The sequence below is a fragment of the Mauremys reevesii genome, linkage group 2 (assembly GCF_016161935.1).
Source record: "Mauremys reevesii isolate NIE-2019 linkage group 2, ASM1616193v1, whole genome shotgun sequence".
Taxonomy (NCBI): Eukaryota; Metazoa; Chordata; order Testudines; family Geoemydidae; genus Mauremys; species Mauremys reevesii.
Window position 1 is genome coordinate 235,693,785 of NC_052624.1, and position 19,147 is coordinate 235,712,931.

At 38.8% G+C, this 19,147-nt stretch overlaps 1 long non-coding RNA gene across 1 annotated transcript; it reads right to left on the reverse strand.

The window, feature by feature from the left end:
• Positions 1-8,241: 8,241 nt before the first annotated feature.
• LOC120399440 lies at positions 8,242-19,147 on the reverse strand. Its single transcript, XR_005595158.1, has 2 exons — positions 18,585-19,147; positions 8,242-9,387 (listed from the first exon to the last, which is right to left on the reverse strand). It is a non-coding gene; the product is annotated as an uncharacterized LOC120399440 (long non-coding RNA).

Sequence of the window (19,147 nt, forward strand, 5' to 3'; positions counted from 1 at the left end):
AAAATCTCATGTCTGACCCTAGATTCGCCTAGAGTGAATCTATTTGTTGCCCCCTTTTCCCCGACCATTTTGTTGATCCTTAGATTGTGAGCACCTCAGGGCATGGATCATTGCTTCTTGTATGTCTGGATAGTGCCTAGCTAATTGCAGGTGCTACTGTAACAAATAGTTAATTATAATTAAATATTGGTTTGGCCCCAGCTTCTACCCCATGACTTTTCTTAACAAAAATTAAATCTTATCTCAAGTATCCATTTGTACTTTTACATAGGAAGCCATACAAATATTTTTTTCAGGTTATCCTTATTTTACTCATAATTTGATGATATACTGCCACAGTTGCAGTGAGTGGGGGCATGGATGTTAGATCCCCCTTGATACAATGAGGAGTTTCCTGGCAGCTTGTTCTCCATATGGCTCCAGGGCTCTTGAATGCCTTCCTGCCTCTGGTCTGAAATAACCCAGACTTGTTGACGCTAGAGGCCCACTTTTTTTTCTTCCCACCTGGACTTTGAGGAGAATTTCAGAGGCTGAAGTATTGGCCAGTGTGCTAGGTTTTATTTGTATTTAGAGCTACTGTGTAGTAGGATATGGTGAGATGATTAAAATTTGCATTTGGATTTGCTATTTTAAGTAATTGGCAGGGTGCCCAGAACCTCTGTACAAGGGATTTTTGTTGTCCTGAATCAAAATAAAATGTAAAAATACTTACAGGTTATCTAGTCCAAAGGCTAAGTGATAAATTAGGGCTCTTCAGCCATTGCCATGGTAGGACGCCAAAGAGGTCAATCATCCCAACAAGCTCTTTTGCACCAGCCAGCAAGGTTGCTGCCACCATATTTTGAAAGAGCAGAGTGTGCCCCGTCTCTATATTGACCCAGCTGTCCAGGCTATTGCAAACAGAATATATGGCCATAGTCCCACTCTTTGGTTGAACTAGCTTCCAGCATTCCTTGTGACCAGAGAAAGTAAGGGCAGGTCTACACTATGGGGGAAAATCGATATAAAATACGCAACTTCAGCTACGTGAATAACGTAGCTGAAGTCGAAGTATCTTATATCGAATTACTTACCGTCCTCACGGTGTGGGATTGACGTCCGTGGCTCCCAATGTTGACTCCGCTACCGCCGTTTGCGTTGGTGGAGTTACGGAGTCGACATGAGCGCGTTTGGGGATCGATATATCGCGTCTAGATGAGACACGATATATCGATCCCCGAGAAATCAATTGCTACCTGCCGATACGGCGGGTAGTGAAGACGTATCCTAAGTGATGCAATTTTGACTGACCCCATGGCAAGCACTCAGAGGGAAGGCTTTTTGAACATAGCTCTGTAGACTAGTCACAATCTAGTCCTTATTCCTCAGACTGTCCCAATTTAATGATACAGTTGAGTAATGCAGCAGTGATGTGTCCTTATGTGTGTTTGTGCAACACTGAGCACAATGGGTGAGATCCATGAATATAAACAAGTAGCATTAGCCAATAATTATTCTAAGAGTATCTTACATTAAACATAGCATCTTTTATCCCAAAATATTCCCAGTCATGTTACAAATTATAGTCTGATCCATTAGCTCTTTGCACCAACAATTTTTCATGTCTCATTTTGCCCTAGTATGCATATCCATACAAATTTCATTTGCCACTGAGGTGGAACATGTTGGCTGTCCACTGCAAACCTAATTCACAACAGGTGATAAGAGCCTTCTCACCCTGAAAACGGGGAAATGGATGTGACGGGACCTTACAACAACTATTAACTATTTTGAAAGATGATACACACACACACACACATATCACAATTTTGGGGGATACAATGTGGTTGATTCACATTCCCAGCTGATGTACGTTTATCCCAACTGATGATCTGGCCCACTAATTCTCTGAGGTATGCATACATGATTTCAATATTAAACAAACCCAACTACTGAATAAAGTAATTCTAAATTGCTTAAAGAAGGTTCTAGCTTTAGCTATCGGCACATGATTATATGTTTCTTTATAAAAGGCAAGCAAAAACACTGATTTCAACAAGAAAAATAATGGTTATAACAATAAACCTAATGGTTCACAAATGAAGAACCTACTATGAAAGAACAAGAAAGGAAATAAATTATAACATTCATTATGTTGAGGTGAAAGGAAAATTACAGGTCATTTTATACTGTAAAAGACTAATCAGTTTCTAACTTTAAATCCCACTCCAAAAGTAAAATTTGAAGTTGGGACACACACAAAAAAATAAAAACAAAAAAACCCAGAACAAAACAAAAAAAAAACCCTGCAAGGTTCTATATCATATTTCATACATTTGTCAGTCATCCTGCTTGTTTTAGCAAAGCCTAGCTATTTAATGGGAGTAATGGCCATATTTATAAGTGAATTTGCATTGTATAGAGGAAATTAACTGATTTTTTTAAATATCCCATTGGTGTTAAGCCCGTAGTTCTTTTGCCATGGATTTGGTGGTTGAAATCACAAGTATTTAATCTTTCCAAATTTTAACCCAATTTTCATAATTAACACAATTTACTAGAGATCTGTAATCAGTTCTGGGGACAAAAAAAAAACTGGCCGAACAGAAAAGAAAGGGAAAGAAATTAAATCAACTCAGTCTCAGAAAGGTGAATGAACAACAACTCTGTCCTTCTCCTTTTGGGTTTCTGATGACTAGACAGCAGCTTTCGCAGATATTGACCAGCAGATTCCTATTAGGCTTTAGCAACACTGTGAAACATCTACCATGCTGTTGGCTCTTGCTACAACATGATATGCAGCTTGGTTAAGACATTTCACACTTACCAAGTGGACAAACAACTGTATTATCACACGAGTTCCTGGAATATGCTTCAGCCTTTCATCTTTGATGGAACTATGTATATATATATTTTGGACATTTTTCTACATTTTCAGATATATTGATTTCAATTACAACACAATATAAAGTGTACATTGCTCACTTTATATTATTTTTATTACAAATGTAACTTTAGCGCCCTCGTGGCCAAGATGGAGTCTGCTCTGCAGGCAGCTCTGGCGAAGAGAAAGTGTGCGTAGGAATGCAGCAGGAAAAATCCCTTCCACCCCACGGGCACCTGTTCCAAACCCCCCAGAGTGAACACACACACACACAGGAAAAGTACAATGGATATAAGAAAGATAAATATTTATTTACAGAGGGATGAGAGGAGAGAAACAACAAGGGGAAATATAGGGGGAGCAGTAAAACAGGGCTGCATCCAAGCCAAGGCCCCACGGGCCCAGTGGTAGCACAGTCTGGAAGTGCAGACACTGAGCAATGTGTCTGCACACAGAGTTCAGGAGTGATGAGCAAAGTTCCAGTCCAGTAGTGAGTCTTGGGTACTCCTGGTCGTCTTTGGCACTAGTGAACTTTCCCCCAACAAACTCCTGCGGTGCCCTCTTCTGCCGCTCTCTGCAAAGCCACACAGAGCGACCACGGTCTAGCAACCTCCCTCCTTGTTCCCAATGCAGAGTCACAAGCCCCAGTACTCATAGCTCCATGCAGCTCTGGGCAGCCGTGATACTGGGTCCAGATCCGGCCTGTCCTTCTCGGGCGATTCCTCCCTGGCACAGTGCTCCTACTGGCTCCTGTCCTGGGGTGTCCCCAATTGGCTCCTCTGTCCTTCCCAGGCTTCAGGCAGGTTCTCTGCTGCTTCCTTTGCAAGGGCCTGTGGACTGCTGCCTCTCTCTCTCTTTGAGCTTCAGAGCACCACCTGGAGTTTCCCTCCTTTTTCCTCACTCTCCCCCTCCCTCCTAGGAAAAAGATTTAAAGGGGCCATTCTCTCTAAACCCCAAAGGGTTTACACAAATATTTGCACTGTAAAAATGATAACCAAAAGAAACAGTATTTTTCCAATTCACCTCATACAAGTACTGTAGTGCAATCTCTTTATCGTGAAAGTGCAACTTACAAATGTAGATTTGGTTTGTTACAGAACTGCACTCAAAAACAAAACAATGCAAATCTTTAGAACATACAAGTCCACTCAGTCCTATTTCTTATTCAGCCAATCACTCAGACAAACAAGTTTGTTTACATTTACAATAGATAATGCTGCCTACTTCTTATTTACAATGTCACCAGAAAGAGAGAACAGGTGTTTGCATGGTGAGTTTTGTAGCCAGCATCATAAGGTATCTATGTGCCACATATGCTAAACATTTGTATGCCCCTTCATTCTTTGGCCACCATTCTTGAGGACATGCTTCCATGCTGATGATGCTCATTAAAAATTGTGTTAATTAAATTTGTGACTGAACTCTTTGGGGGAGAATTTTGCATGTCTCCAGCTCTATTTTACCCTCATTCTGTCATATATTTCATGTTATAGCAGTCTCGGATGACGACTCAGCACATGTTGTTCATTTTAAGAACATTTTCACTGCAGATCTGACAAAATGCAAAGAAAGTACCAATATGAGATTTCTAAAGATAGCTACAGCACTCAACCCAAGGTTTAAGAATCTGAAGTGCCCTCCAATATCTGAGAGGGTTGAGGTGTGGAGCATGCTTTCAGAAGTCTTAAAAGAGCAAGTATCAGAGGGGTAGCCGTGTTAGTCTGGATCTGTAAAAGCAGCAAAGAATCCTGTGGCATCTTATAGACTAACAGACGTTTTGCAGCATGAGCTTTTGTGGGTGAATACCCACTTCGTCAGATGCAAGAGTCAGATTAAAAGAGCAACACTCCAATGTGGAAACTAGAGAATCCAAACCACCAAAAAAGAAAATCAACCTTCTGTTGGTAGCATTTGACTAGGATGATGAAAATGAACATGTGTCAGTCCACACTGCTTTGGATTGTTATCAAGCAGAACCCATTGTCAGCATGGACACGTCTTCTGGAATGGTGGACGAAGCATGAAGGGACATATGAATCTTTAGTGCATCTGGCATGTAAATATCTTGCAATGCTGACTACAACAATGCCATGCGTACACCTATTCTCACTTTTAGGTGACATTGGGAACAAGAAGTGGGCAGTATTATCTCCTGCAAATGTAAACAAACTTGCTTGTCTGAGCAATTGGCTGAATAAAAAATAGGACTGAGTGGACTTGTAGGCGCTAAAGTTTTGCATTGTTATTTGCACTTATTTTTGTACATAATTCTACATTTGTTAGTTCAACTTTGATGATAAAGAGATTGTATTACAGTACTTGTATGAGGTGAAATGAAAAATACAATTCTTTTGTTTTTTACAGCACAACTATTTGTAATCAAAAATATAAAGTGAGCACAGTACACTTTGTATTCTGTGTTGTAATTTAAATCAATATATTTGAAAACTCCCAAAAATATTTAAATAAATGGTAATCTATTATTGTTTAGCAGTGTGATTAATCACACAATTAATTTTTTTAATCACTTGCCAGCCCTACTTGAAACTGATGCAGTGTAAGAGGGATTCAAAGCACCACAGGAGTGTGACGTGCTCAGGATGGCAAAGACATGATCATAGAATCTGTGCTTTGTATGAACTGGAAAGGACACCATCAGGTAAGTCAGAGAGGACGACATTGAAATGATCAGGACCTGAAGAAGATTTTTAGCTGAAGGGGTCGAGACAAAAGTGTGGAGCTTAGATGTTGAGGAGAAAAAGTCTGGATAGAATTAGTACATGTGAGAGATACAGAGGAGTCAAAGATAACTCCCAAGTTATAGTACTTGTGGTTATCATGTGTGATCAGCATTGATGGGAAATGGAGAGTTTCAAAAGAATAATCAGAAATTGAGTTTTGGCCACGTTAAAATAAACTGTGGCAAACCATCCAGATCTTGTGAGTATATCATACATTTTACCTTTCCTTAGACTAAAGGAAAATATTGTCTGAAATTTTAAGTGACTTTGGCACTTGTGGAAGATTTCAGACTGACAACCCAAGAGACTAAAGTAGTATTTTTAGCCACAAAAGGAATTCAGTTTTAGCAGCAAAAATGTAAACTTGCCCTTCCAGTTCAGCGTTGGAGCTTGTCTAGGTGTCAAAGGCTAGCTCAGGCTTTGTATCCATTTAGGACTTTTTGCTGAAACTGAGAACAGGAATATAATTTATTGCTATTTACTGTTTGAATGGTCTTGTGGTTAAAGTGCTAGATAGAGATTTAGCAGATCTGGGTTCAGATCTCAACTCTGCCACAGACTTCCTATGTGAACTTGGGCAAGTCACTTACTCTCTCTGACTCAACTGCCCATTGATAAAATGGGGATAATACTTCCATTACCTAACCATTGCTTATCTTAGCTATTTAGACTGTAATCTCTTTGAGTCAAGAACTCTCCCTTGCTATGTGTTTATAGCATGTCCAATCTTTGTTGGGGCCTTTGGATACTACTGTAACATGTACATAATTACAGCCCTATGTAATTTACAATATTGCAGAAATTATGATCCCTCAACATTAGGCTTCCACGGCAGTTTTGATATTAGCTTGCTTTGCACAGTCCCCAATTTTGCATACATTTTGAGGTTTGCAACATACTTTTTTCACCATTAGTACAGTAGAATCCCAATTATCCAAGCTGATAAAGGCTGGGGCTTGGACTGTCAGCGCCACGCACGGCAGGGCTCTCGCTTTCAGCCCCATGCATAACTGTAATATACTTGCAGCAAAAGTTAGCATGCATTACATAATACTTGAGTGTTTATATTGTTCAAGCATTTTTTTCTTAAACAAATAGGTCTTCTCTGGCTTTTCCAAATTACTTCAATTGATAAAGGTCCATTATTACTTTTCCACAAATTTTCCATGTCTTGTCCGCAACTCAGATGCAATTATTTGACAATCATCCTGCAATTCAAGTAGGGCCTTTATATATATTAAAATCTTAACGGTAGCAAAAAGCTCTGCCTATAATATTAATTTGTGATGGTGGTTTTATGATGTAGACTTCTGTCCACTAGGAAATGGCCTGAGACAACCAAGTCATTTCACATAGGTCATGGAACAAACCTGAAATATTAAAGTTAATGCTTTGCTGTAACTTTCTTATGACCAATTACATTTCACTCAGTATTAGGATAGTCAAGAGTTGACATTCCTTTAAATAGAGAAACAAGGTGGGTGCACCAACTTCTGTTAGTATGAGAGAAAAGCTTTCAAGCTTACACACAGCTCTTCAGTTGGTCCAATAAAATGTATTACCTCACCCACCTTGTCGCTCAAATATTGTCTGGACCTACCCAGCAAGAACACTGCATTGCTTTAAATTGCAATACAAAAAACTCATGTATTGTTCACATTTTTTTTCTTACACAACATTTTTCATAGCCTACTACTAAGCCAGCCAAATCAATCTTAGTTATCCTATAACTAGTACGCAATTAATAGGCTATGATTACTGCTGCATATTATACAAAATATCTCACAGTTACCTTGTTCTTCCCTTATTTGTTTATTGCATCTAGTTGTGCTCTTTCATCATGTGCTAAGATCGTAAGGCAGGGATTAGAGCTTGGTAAAACTAGGGGGTGCAGTGGTCGGTCATGAAATGTTTGGTTTTCAGCTTATTCTTAAAAAAAAAAATCCCCCCCCCCCCCAACGATTTTGTTTTTTAAAATATTTGGTTTGAATTTCAGAGGTTGTCATCCTTTCCCCCTATTAATTCCCCTCCACCAGAGTGAAAAAAAAGCAGATTTTAAGAAGTGAGAGGGGTCACTTTCTCTAGTTTCTTTTTGTTTTAAAAAAGAAACAAAAAAACACTTCCAATAGAAATATGGGCAGGAAAGTAAAAACAGTTGAGAATGTTTTTTCCCCTCCAACAGTACCTTTTAATTACCCCTTGAAGAAAGATTCCAGTGGGTAAAAAATGTCTCCCCCCCCATTTTTCTTTATTTTTTGCCTTCTCCCCGCCCCTCCCCCCTCTTTTCAAGCGGACGAAGGGTGAGGGGACAGAAGAGGGAAAAAAAGGAAAAAGAAAACACTGAGAAAGTAGAATTTCCCCATAATTTCAAAACAAAAAAGTTGCTTTGTCTCCCATGAATAATTTTGTTTTCAACAAAGTCCTGTTTTTGCCTAAAAAGATTTCTACCAGAACTATCAAGAACTGTTTATTGCATGTCTGTACAGAACACAGCACAATGGGACCTTGATGAAAACCTCCAGCTGCTACTACAACACCAGTACCTAATACTCATAATTTTCTCTGCTTGATTATAAGAGATTATTGCAAAAGACTGTATTGCCCATCAATCCTTTAATTTTATTTTCCCCACATACGTGTGCAATAATGTTATTTGAGTTGCTCTGGTGTTTGGATTCTACAAAATAGAGATTTCATTTAATTTTGGCTACACCCATTTTTAATTACTAGTATAGTTAATAGCACTTTGATTCATGGATATGTTGTAATCCCAGAGGCAAGAGAAAACGTTGGTTGGAGAAGATACTAGTTTGGTAAATCCTACCTATCTAGCATTGGCTTTAAATGTGAAAGGAGGTCCAGAAAGGTTGACATCTGCCTCATTTCTCTGCTGTTCACATAGCAGGAGATTGGGAAATGGGGGCACTGTGAAATGAGTTTATTAAATATACCTATATTTGAAATTGTATTGTGACATTGGTAGGGAGATACAAAGACAGCAATAGAGAACCAGGCATAAATCAGAAGTTTATCCAGTGGACTTCACTGTTTACGAAAGAATTGCAATTTTCCATTTACTTTACACAGAGATCTTGCTTACAGTCAATGGCTCTGGTCATGTACATCTGGAGGCATTTCTTCAGCAGAGATTTACTGTCTTGATTATGCAAAGCTGTCTTGCAGTTAAGGATGGTCAAACTCACTTAGCTTGATTTTCAAGCCCATTCTAAAATCTTGGATTTGAAACTAAGAACAGAATTCAAACATTTTGATGTGCCAATCCCATATGGAGCTAGCAAAATACCAGCTGCTATGTGTGCCTGCCAGTGCTCTCTGCACCTGCACTTAGCAAGTAAAGACAGCATTTAGGCTCCTCCATTAGCAGTGTTTTATTTAATATTTATTTTAGAGGAAAAAGCAGCTTGAACAGTGGGGGAAGAGCTGACTTGAAATATCGTAGCAGGTCTTGCACTCCTCACTCACTCCCACTATCTCTACTGTATTCCATTCTTTACTCCTAATTCCTCCCCTATGCTGTCTTTTTCATTTCAGGCCTCTCAGAATAATCTTAAGCAATGGATCTTCTCCCTCTATCACAACTGACAGGGTAGGAAGTGAGGCTGCAGAAGCAGAGCTTGCCAGGACTTGTAGAATTAAAATCCACTCTTGACAATCCCTCCATTCTTCAGAAGAGAAAAAGGTGGCTCTGCAGTGCTCCATCATTTACAATACACCCTTTAAAAAACCTTATTGGTTGCTTATGCCCCAATTCTGTTACTGCATCTAAAAAAAAAAAAAAAAAAAAATGAATAAAACACATTAGTTGGATGGTTCTGCTACAGTGATCAGAAGCTGTCATATAATTTTAGCTTCTTTTCATATGTCTCAGAGAAGTAGTCCAGAAGAGATGACAATTACTCCCAGCTAGGGAAATCACGCTTAATTACCAGGTAGTATTAACTAGCTACCCTCTTTTGAAGCTTGGATGATCCATGGGAGGAAGTCCTGTGTAACTCCAACAATGAAACCCAGACTACTGAGACATCTCGTAGGCAGGAAAAACTACAAGAAAGTCTGGAATTGGGTGTGCATAGAAATATTCATATTCCTTTTCAGGGACTTTGCTGGATCAAAAATCCTCTCCTCTCTTGGAAGGCCACTCTGCCATTGTGCTTTGTGTAAAAGATGTACTCAAATAACGGACCTTCCTTAAAAGCAGAAGGAAAGAAGGTACAAGGAGATTTATTAGTTCCTGGAAATTTATTTTATGAGGGTTTTGGTTCTTTTTTTAAGCCACTTCGTTTATTTGGTGTAAAATTGGTGAATCCCTCCCACCCTCCGCCAATTCATTTTCATTTAAAACCTTTTAAAAGCACATTCTCAAAATGTGTCCCAGACTCTCTCTCATATTGTGTCTTATTTTGGGTTATGTCACTTGGACATTTTCCTGTTTTATTGCTGAAATTTCTGACTGGGCTTCCAGTTTAAACAACTGACAGACCAACATTGTTCCTGATTTATCCTTCTTGCTCTTCCTGAATCACATAACTCCCACCCAATAACATTTCCCTGGTGTACAGCTCACAATACAACTTTGGAGTAAGTACATTTCAATTCAGACTGGAAGATAGACTAAAGCAAGGTTCCTTAAAAACAATTAATGACATCAGTAAGTTAGCCACTGCTCTCCCCAGATACAATATCTGAATATAGTTGGTTTCTCAGAACCTGCTACATACCAAAAACATTAAGTAGCATGATTATTGTGCTGCTTCTGATCTCATTCTTGTTTTAAAATCTTGGTGCTCCAGAAAAAAGATAAATTCCTTCCCAAAATAGGTCTTCTAACCTGCCGATTGGTAGAGACTCTACAAATGGGATTTGATTTCAAAATATAATCTGCTCATTTTAATGAACTTTTTTATAATGAACCAGTAACAAAAAAAATATATAGATGGTGGAAAACATTGGATCTACAGAGTTCAAGACAATACGTGTACTGTAAGGACATTCATGCAGTGTCTTGACAATATACACATTGTAAAGAAAACAAAGGAGAAAAGAAATAGAGCTCCTCAGCCCACTTTAAAAAGGAAACAAACTGAAAGCTGTTGGGTTTATATAGCTTTGCTGAGACAAGGAATGCTGAGTAAGTAATAAACTTAGTCTTGGAGTAACTAAGTACTTCAGCTGTATTCCCAAATTTAGTCATTGGCTGATTTTCAGTACCTTTGAATAAAATATTTGCCATAATTGGTGTTTTCCCACATTGTGATGATTCAAATATCTGAAGATAACAGCTGTCTAACCTATAATGAGTGTTTTTTCATATCACACTAAACATGAGAGAACATGAGTCACCAAAATGTTACTGACAACACATCATAAACACAACACAAAACATCCATAAAAGATGTAAGTGCTCTCCAAGTGCTGTTATTTATTTCTGGAACTGCCCACAATGTTCTGGGACTTTCCAGACATAAAAAGGAGATATAGGCCACTGAAATGACAAACAAAACAAACAGATAAATGGTAGGACAAAAAGGGATACACACAGGCAATTCTTATCAACTAAACTAAAATTTATTAAAAAAGAAAAAGAATTGGTTAAAAGATCAGCATACATACAGACATGAGCACAATTCTTGAGGTTCGGATTCATAGCAGAAACGGTGAGCTTTGTAGTTGCAAAGAGTTCTTGCAGAAATAGTTCACAGGTTATAGTCCAATGTTTATATTCAGGGCGGTCCAGTCAGGACTGGGATCTCAATCCTTATGGCTTAGGCTTTCCCTGCATGAAGCCTCAAGGAGATCTGAGATGACAGGATCAGGACCTCGAGGTCTTTTATACAGTTTTCTAGCAGCCACTTGACCACACAGTCCTGGGGAAACAATTGGCTTCTGATGTAATCTTCTGTTTCCTAACTAACTACATGGATTAACATAAGAATTTATCCACTAAGCAATTTATCACAAACCTTAAAAAGACATATAGACAATGACATTATTGCATTCAAGATTCATCTAAATGTTAATATTCCCTTTTGATCTCTGAATTAATAGCTTTAGTGTCTACATGGCTAGTATCTATAAATAAACACACACAATTAGCATCACCTCTAATTCTCTAACAATACAGGATTGCACTTCAAAGTTCTAGCCTATCTAGCATGGAATAGCCCTAATTGTCATTCACATACTTTCTTACAGCTCTTTAAAAGGTTGGCTTTGGGTTAGTTAACCTGCAAGCTGTTTAACCCTTTCTGGCCATGTGTTACACTTTGAATAAAGTTTGTTGTAATTATATATCCGTGGTAGCAACACTGGTTTGCATGGTTATATTTTAATTAGACAAATGTCACAGGCACCTGCAGAAAGAGTTCCAAGAACAGCCAGGCTTGGGTTTATGTTTGGTTGTTACCACTTGAGTTAGCAATAAAACCAAACCCCAGTAAATTTGGATTATATACATTGAGTATATTCTGTTTAGAGCATCATGAAAACTGTAGGTGCCCAATGAGAACAAAACAGTAGGTTTGGCATAACAGCCTCAGTTGTCTGAATTATCAAAATTAATGGTCCAGTACACTTAGCTCAGAATGGGGGTTCCAAATCTATTTCTCTACCACTTAATGAATCCTTTATTGCCTTAGGATAGTTAGCATAGGCTATTCTATGGCCTTTAGAAATACTGTACATTCTCTGCCCTGCAGCTCCACTGACATGCAATGAAAAGTAAAAGGCTCACCTTTAGAGGACATGCCCTGGATGTGCACATAGATAAGAGCCACAAGGGGCTTAGTTGTACATACTCTTGCCTTTTAGAATGTGTGGTATGACAGCTCTATTTGTGTATTTGAATGTGATATTTTATATGACCTACATTAAGAAAACACTGAAGTTGTACACATCACAAGTTGTCAAAGTTCTATCTGTCTTAGGATTTCATATTTCTGCCCACCCTTGTAGTACGAGAACTTTCCACATTTAAAAAAAAAAAGCCTTCATAGATTCTCTGGCATTTTTCCCTCTCTGGGTTATAAAAATTGTTCAGGGCAGGATTTTCTTTAGGGTTAGGGGAGGGGGATTGAGCTGAGGGAAAGGTTTGTATAGGGGTAGGTGTTGGTGTTGTGGCTATCATGGTTATGCTAGGAAAGCTTTATAAAAAGAAGGAAGGCTTTTAATTATATGATCACAGACTGGTTCTTAATTATACACACGATAGCACATCACACAGTGTTTTCTGTAATCTTAGATATGCATTACTGTGTAGGCCAGGTAGAATCAATGAAAGTCCTTTAACATAGCAAGCAGCCATCTCACAGAACTTACCTTGCCTATAAAAGGCTTGACAACGATCACTGCTTTTTGGGCTGACCAGTATCACCTCATTGTTTCCTTGTGCTTCCCCATCTCTCTACTGCATCCGCTTATATCAGTTTATCCTTAGACTGTAAACTCTTTGGGGTAGGGACTGTCATTTGTTCTGTGTTTGTATAGCACCTAGAACAATAAGGCCCTAATCCATTACTAGGGCTGCTAGGCACTAATGGGATACAAACAACATTGATGAACTAACAATGTAGAGCAGTGGTTCCCAAACTTTAACAACCTGTGACCCCCTTTCACTAAAACATCAAGTCTTACAAACCCCCTCCTAAAAATGAATATTTCAAGGGATTTTCTGCTTTACCTGAGTATAAATTATAAAAGCAGTGATCTTGGAAACATAAAATTTGTTTTTATGACATGCTTATTACACACTATTTATTATTATTAATCATTACAGTATTTTTTATTACATTGTGAAAACGGTGACACTTCCAAGATCTCACATTCGTAGCTTGTATCATTTTGAATAAGCCTGTTATAAGATAAGGCTCCTATGTTTCATCAAGGAGTATCAAATGTGAAACATGAAGATATTTAAGAAGCCAATTCAAAGAGTTCCTCCTATACAAACATTCAAGTCTTGAGCAGTCCAGGCAAACAACGCACGTTACAAACCTTAAACTTGTTCTTCATAATAATCTTAAAAACAATACTAGCTGCCTGTTTAATTTCAAAAACAGCAAAAAATATCCACTTCCCTTCCCATTTCTTATAAGGAGTCTTGAAGTTTAAATCTTGAAGTGTGATAGATCTGCTTGCTTTGATCTGCTTAGCTCTTGGAAGTCCAGAGGCTGCTGGCCCAGTGCTGCCCTGGGTTTCTAGGGACAGCTCTGTCTGCCATTAGGGAATCCCGAACCCCCTGTAACATTTCACAAAAACCCAGGGGTTCACAAACCCCAGCCTGGGAACCACTGATGTAGAGCAATAATGAAAGTGTTGAAGTATTTCCTGCAGAGGAAATAAAAGCATGGATCCAAAACTTCTGCATCACAAAAAGAACAAGATGAATTGTGAAATGTTTCACAAGACATCTAGAAGGTTGACTTTCCACTGAAGAAACAAGCCTCCAAAAAAAAAAAAAAAAAACACCCCCAAAAAAACAAAACAAACAAACAAAAACCCCTGTTCTGCCCTCACTTGCTCAGGTATAACATCAACTGACTTCAGTAGGGGTTGAACCTTTATAACTAGGCTTGGAAGGATTTAATTTTTAATCCGTAAATGTCAGTGAACACTAATTTCACTGTACACACAAAGTATTTCTATAGACGATAATCAAAATTTACATATAGGCAAAGTAGGAAAAATATTACTTGATAACTTAGAGCGTGATTTAAAGATATTTGCTTTATACATTTTGATATGATTCTGATCATTTGTATTTTAACAGCTATAAAGCTTTAAATTTTTGAATCTTAAATTTGTGATTTAAATAATTATTTTTGGACCTGGCTCCCATAATTTCCTGCAACTGTGAAAATTTAAAGATAAAAAAGTATTTAAAAATAAATATCTAAATAAAATAAAATTCTGCCAAGCTTATTTATAAGAGAGGGGAGGACTGAGTACTCAGTTGGGTGCCCAAAGCTAGTCTACAAACTCTATATTTGGACACTGAAATAAGACTTTTGAAAGTCAAAGAATTCACCAATCCCAGTGAAATCAGTGGGAGCTGCATGTGCTCAGTACTTTAAAAAAAAGCCATATTTATTTAGGAGCCTAACTTAAACGACCACTCCTGTGTGAAAGTTTTGGCCTTTGAATCTTAACTATAGTAGATTTGTTGTTCTGGAATACATGACAAAAGAAAAAAGGATAAAAAGGTAACATCTAGAACCAAATATTTAAATAAAGTATGTCATCCACTCCTCAGCATTAAGACAAGCAGAGAAAAAAAAAGACAAAAACTAAACTTAAAATAAATCTGTGCTATCTGCATAAGAATAGAAATCGAATCCTAAGAACAATGTACAGTAAATGCTGACTCATCACAGAGCTCTAGAGAATACCAGAGAACATGACAGAAAGGGAACATTTAAAGAGCAAAAGAAGCTAACTGCACACAAATGTATTTTAGGGTAGGCTGGTAAGGTTGCCCAACATTTCCCATTAAAACACTCGGTTTTCAATTTCTTGTAACTTTGCAAACTTCAACCTTTGGGGCTGAAACTTTCCATGCTGGGTATCTGCCTCAGACTGAATATTTTGGGAAAAATTCATTCAAAATGGTCTACCCATTTCTGAGAATGAGGAGGAAATATGTTGCTTACTCATGTTAAAATAATTCTAGTGTGGCCTTATCTTTAGCATTTTGGAGCAGGGACTTGAAATTTGGCAGAGGGAGACCTTTGTATCAATGATGTGCCTTTTACAGTCCCAGAGAAAATTTAGCCATGTTATGAGCCTTCCAAAAAAACCCCCCAACAAACAAACCAAAAAAAAACCATTTGCACATGCTCAGTAGAGACTGATTTTAATCAACTAAATTCCCCTAAGATGCCATCTGCACTGGGCATGCTGAAGCCAGGGTGAACTGTGAGAAGGAAAACTCTTCTTCCCTGTGCAATCAATAACACCCTGCTGGGAGACTCAGGCAACTGGGAGAAGGAAGCTGCCTGATTTGATTGCAGGGGAGCCAAGAGGCTGCTGGGGGCAGAATGGGTTGCGGGGGGGAGGGGAGGAAAGAGGACTGACAGCCTTAATTCATTTCCTACCTTTCAGGGTTCAACATCACAACCTACATAATGTCCTTTTAATGTAGTTTGCAGGTGTAATACAAGGAGTACACTTCCTGTAAAGCTTAGTGTGTACCACTCTGTGATGAAGCAAGCAGCTGCTGGAGGTGAGAGAGCCCAAGGAGTATAGCCATTAAAGGGTTAATAACCAAGTCTGATTTTTATTAAAATTGAACAATTTATAAAGTCTCCACAAGAAAAAAAGAGGAAGGGACCTAACTGCAGAGCAGCTTCCTACTTCCATTTGCCCTGACAGTACCAGAAGTAGAGACAAGGGCACTCTTACCTTAGACTAGGATCTTCTTATCTGGACTGAGTTTTCTCTGGCCTCAGAAAAGGCCAGCATCATTTATTGGTGAACACCATTTTGGGTCACATGAGGAGTGTTTGTGAGTGTAACCTAACACAGCTCAACCTACTCCTAGGGCTGCAAGTTAACACAACAACTTCCCACTGAGGAATAGGAACCTGTCAAATATTTGTAGTGGTTGGTTCTAATTCAGGTTTGTTTTGAGAGTTCATGGGCGGGCAACTGGTATCCAGGCTTTTTATTGCCCCAGTCCAGAGGAAGCTAGAGTAGCAAGCTGTTTTAGTGGTTAAAACAGCAAAACATACACTTTGTAACAAATTAGTTAGATGGGAGTAGGAGGAAAGGGTTTTCTGAGCCTGGGTGTTGGGAAAGTGGGGAACCTTGAGGATTAGGTGTGTTTGAGAGAAAGTCAGTCCTGACAGAGAAACAAAGAGGGACTTATTTATAGCTAGGGTTGACCAAGACCACATGACACATTTTTAAAGATGTTAAACATGGTGTACACTAGGTGCGAAGTGGTGTTTAAAGTGTATTAGAACCTATTTTCCTCTCCAGACACAACCCCTGTCTCTGCTTTCAGTACATCACTAGCCCCAAATGCAGACCTCCCAGCAGGGAGGGGAAGCCTGTCACACCTGCTGCCTATCTACCGTTGTTCCCATTGACATCAGGAGAATAAGGGAATAAATTGTATTCTTATTCATGTGCAACTTCCATTAGGGCACATGTTGCTCCAGCTGAAGTTAAGAGAAGAATCTGGCCTTATGGAAAAAGGCAGGACATCACAGGAGCAACCTGAGCCATTATTGTTGTGTTGTATTAGTGCACAAACCCAGAGGATGACATCTTGGATCTTACATCCTAGTTTAGGACAAGATGCAATTAATGGGTTTGACAAACCGTAAGAAGGAGGATAAGGGAAAGAGTAATGCATTCATGCAGTGCCATAAGCTGGTTATGTGCAGAACTTGATGGTTCCACTTGGTTCTATTGTTTACACAATCACCTGTGATATTACTTGGAAGTTCTTGTTCTTGAAGATTAGAGCTTGATGTGACCTACGTTAGGCAAGTGTAGTGTGTCCTTGTTTACTTTTTGGTAGTTTGAGTGCTGTACAGACTGGATAAGTACCAGGGGTAATGCTGCAGCAAATTCCTATCAGTCCCAGTTGTAAGTTAAAGTTTATAATTAAAAAAAAAAGTCACCTTTGTCTAAAATATGTTTGAAAGGCATATTAGGACACTTCTTTCCTTTGGATTGAGGGACTTCATATAGTAGGGTTTGTTCTGTAGATTAAAAAACCCTTTTCAAATAACTGAATTCAATCTGCTGAGATTATTCAAGATCAACTTCTGTTTACCTTTGACAACTTCCCTAGGTTTAGTATCAAAGTGTGTGTGTGTAGAAATATCCAATTTTTCTCTTGATTTGCCACCTTATGTAATTACACTACATTATACTGATACAGAACACCAATCAAAACAAGCATAGAACTTATGTGAGTGTTCTAAACAACTAACAGTAATAATTGCAGTGACTATTGCCTGTGCTTTTCTGATTACATTCTCCTCCCCGACCCCCCAACTGGTTTGGAATCTAATACAGATGTATGTTTTCCTGATTACAAAAAACAGTGTTCAAGTATTGTCATTTTGGCCATTTCAGGAAAGTCTGTACCTTGCATTCAGACTTTATTATACTTCCTCATAATTGACACTTTCAATAGGCAACTTACATAGATTCTGTATACATTGAGGGGTCATAATTTAACTCAGGGAACTGATCTTTTTTCATCCCATTCGGGATGAGTCTACATTTAACAATGGTAAAGAACAGATTTAACTTCTAGATGTTAAAAAATACTTTTAATTAAGTGGCCATGAAACAAACCCAGAAGTCATGGTGCCTCTAGCAATAAACAACAATTTAAAGTTACTTGCACTACTAACAGTATTCTTTTGTGAGAGTTTGTCTTTGAGAGTTTCATTTTCTTTGGTGGAGGCAGAAATAATTATAGAAGTTATTTTTGCCTAAAAGGTATCAAAAGGATAAAATAAGTTTGAGTCCACTTGAACACTTTCTGCTTCCATCACAAGCACACAGTCTGTATCGTGCAATGTATGCATGGGGGCAAAGGCAGGGGGGAGAAAGAGTTCCAGGGAGAGAGGATGCGTCTCCTCATCAGTCTGACCCCACTGAGCCCTTTAGCAAGTGATGGCAATTTGGCATTCAGTGAAAGTCATTTCATTGGGATTATGATGAATTTTCTATGGGTGCTGCTAAAACCCACCTCTTGACATTATTCTGCAAGCTGTTCAAGCACTTGAATCAGAGACTGTCTGAAATTTTCAGAGTAGAGAAGAACTGGCTACAGAGTCAAAATAACAATGAACACTCTCTGTTCTACAAGCTGAAATTGATGGTGCCACATAGCATTAATAAGAGTTCTTAGAAAAGGCAATGTACTCTTGCACAGCACTTAAAAATATAACCATGACAGTGTCTTGCTGTCCAGTATGAATTGTACTTGCTATACAAACCTTAGGTGTGTTCTGTGCCTTACAGCGTACTGTAGATGACTGGAGAAGAGTCACTCGCCAGCCAGTGCATCTCATCATGGCCAAGCCTGGTGTAGCAGCTTCTTCAGCTCTGGCATCCCATGATAATGGACAATTCAAGTGTGGGACAGCTTACCCCTTTTCACAACTCATTCCTCCAGCTAGATCACTTGTAGTTCCACACATTCCAGGGTAATAAAGAGTCCAATAAAAACAGAAGTCTAACAAATCTGGCCTTCAGCCCCACCATAGGCTCAACAGCCCTTATCCTGCTTTGTGTCAGGGTTTATTTTACCTCTCTTTCTTTGGGATGCAGTAAGGGAACCCACAACCTCCCTCTGCTCTGGATTCCAGCCAAGGACCTTGCATTAAATAGCCAGGCTCTGCTTCCATAGACTTACTGCTGCTTCTCTAGTCTAGACCACTTTTACCTTCAGGCTGATGCAGAGTCCCCTAAGACTCCCTAGCAGCATGTAACCCTTTACAGGCAAGACTTCCTCCAGTTCTCTAGAAAGTCTCTCCCTAAGTAGCTCTTCCTGAGAGCT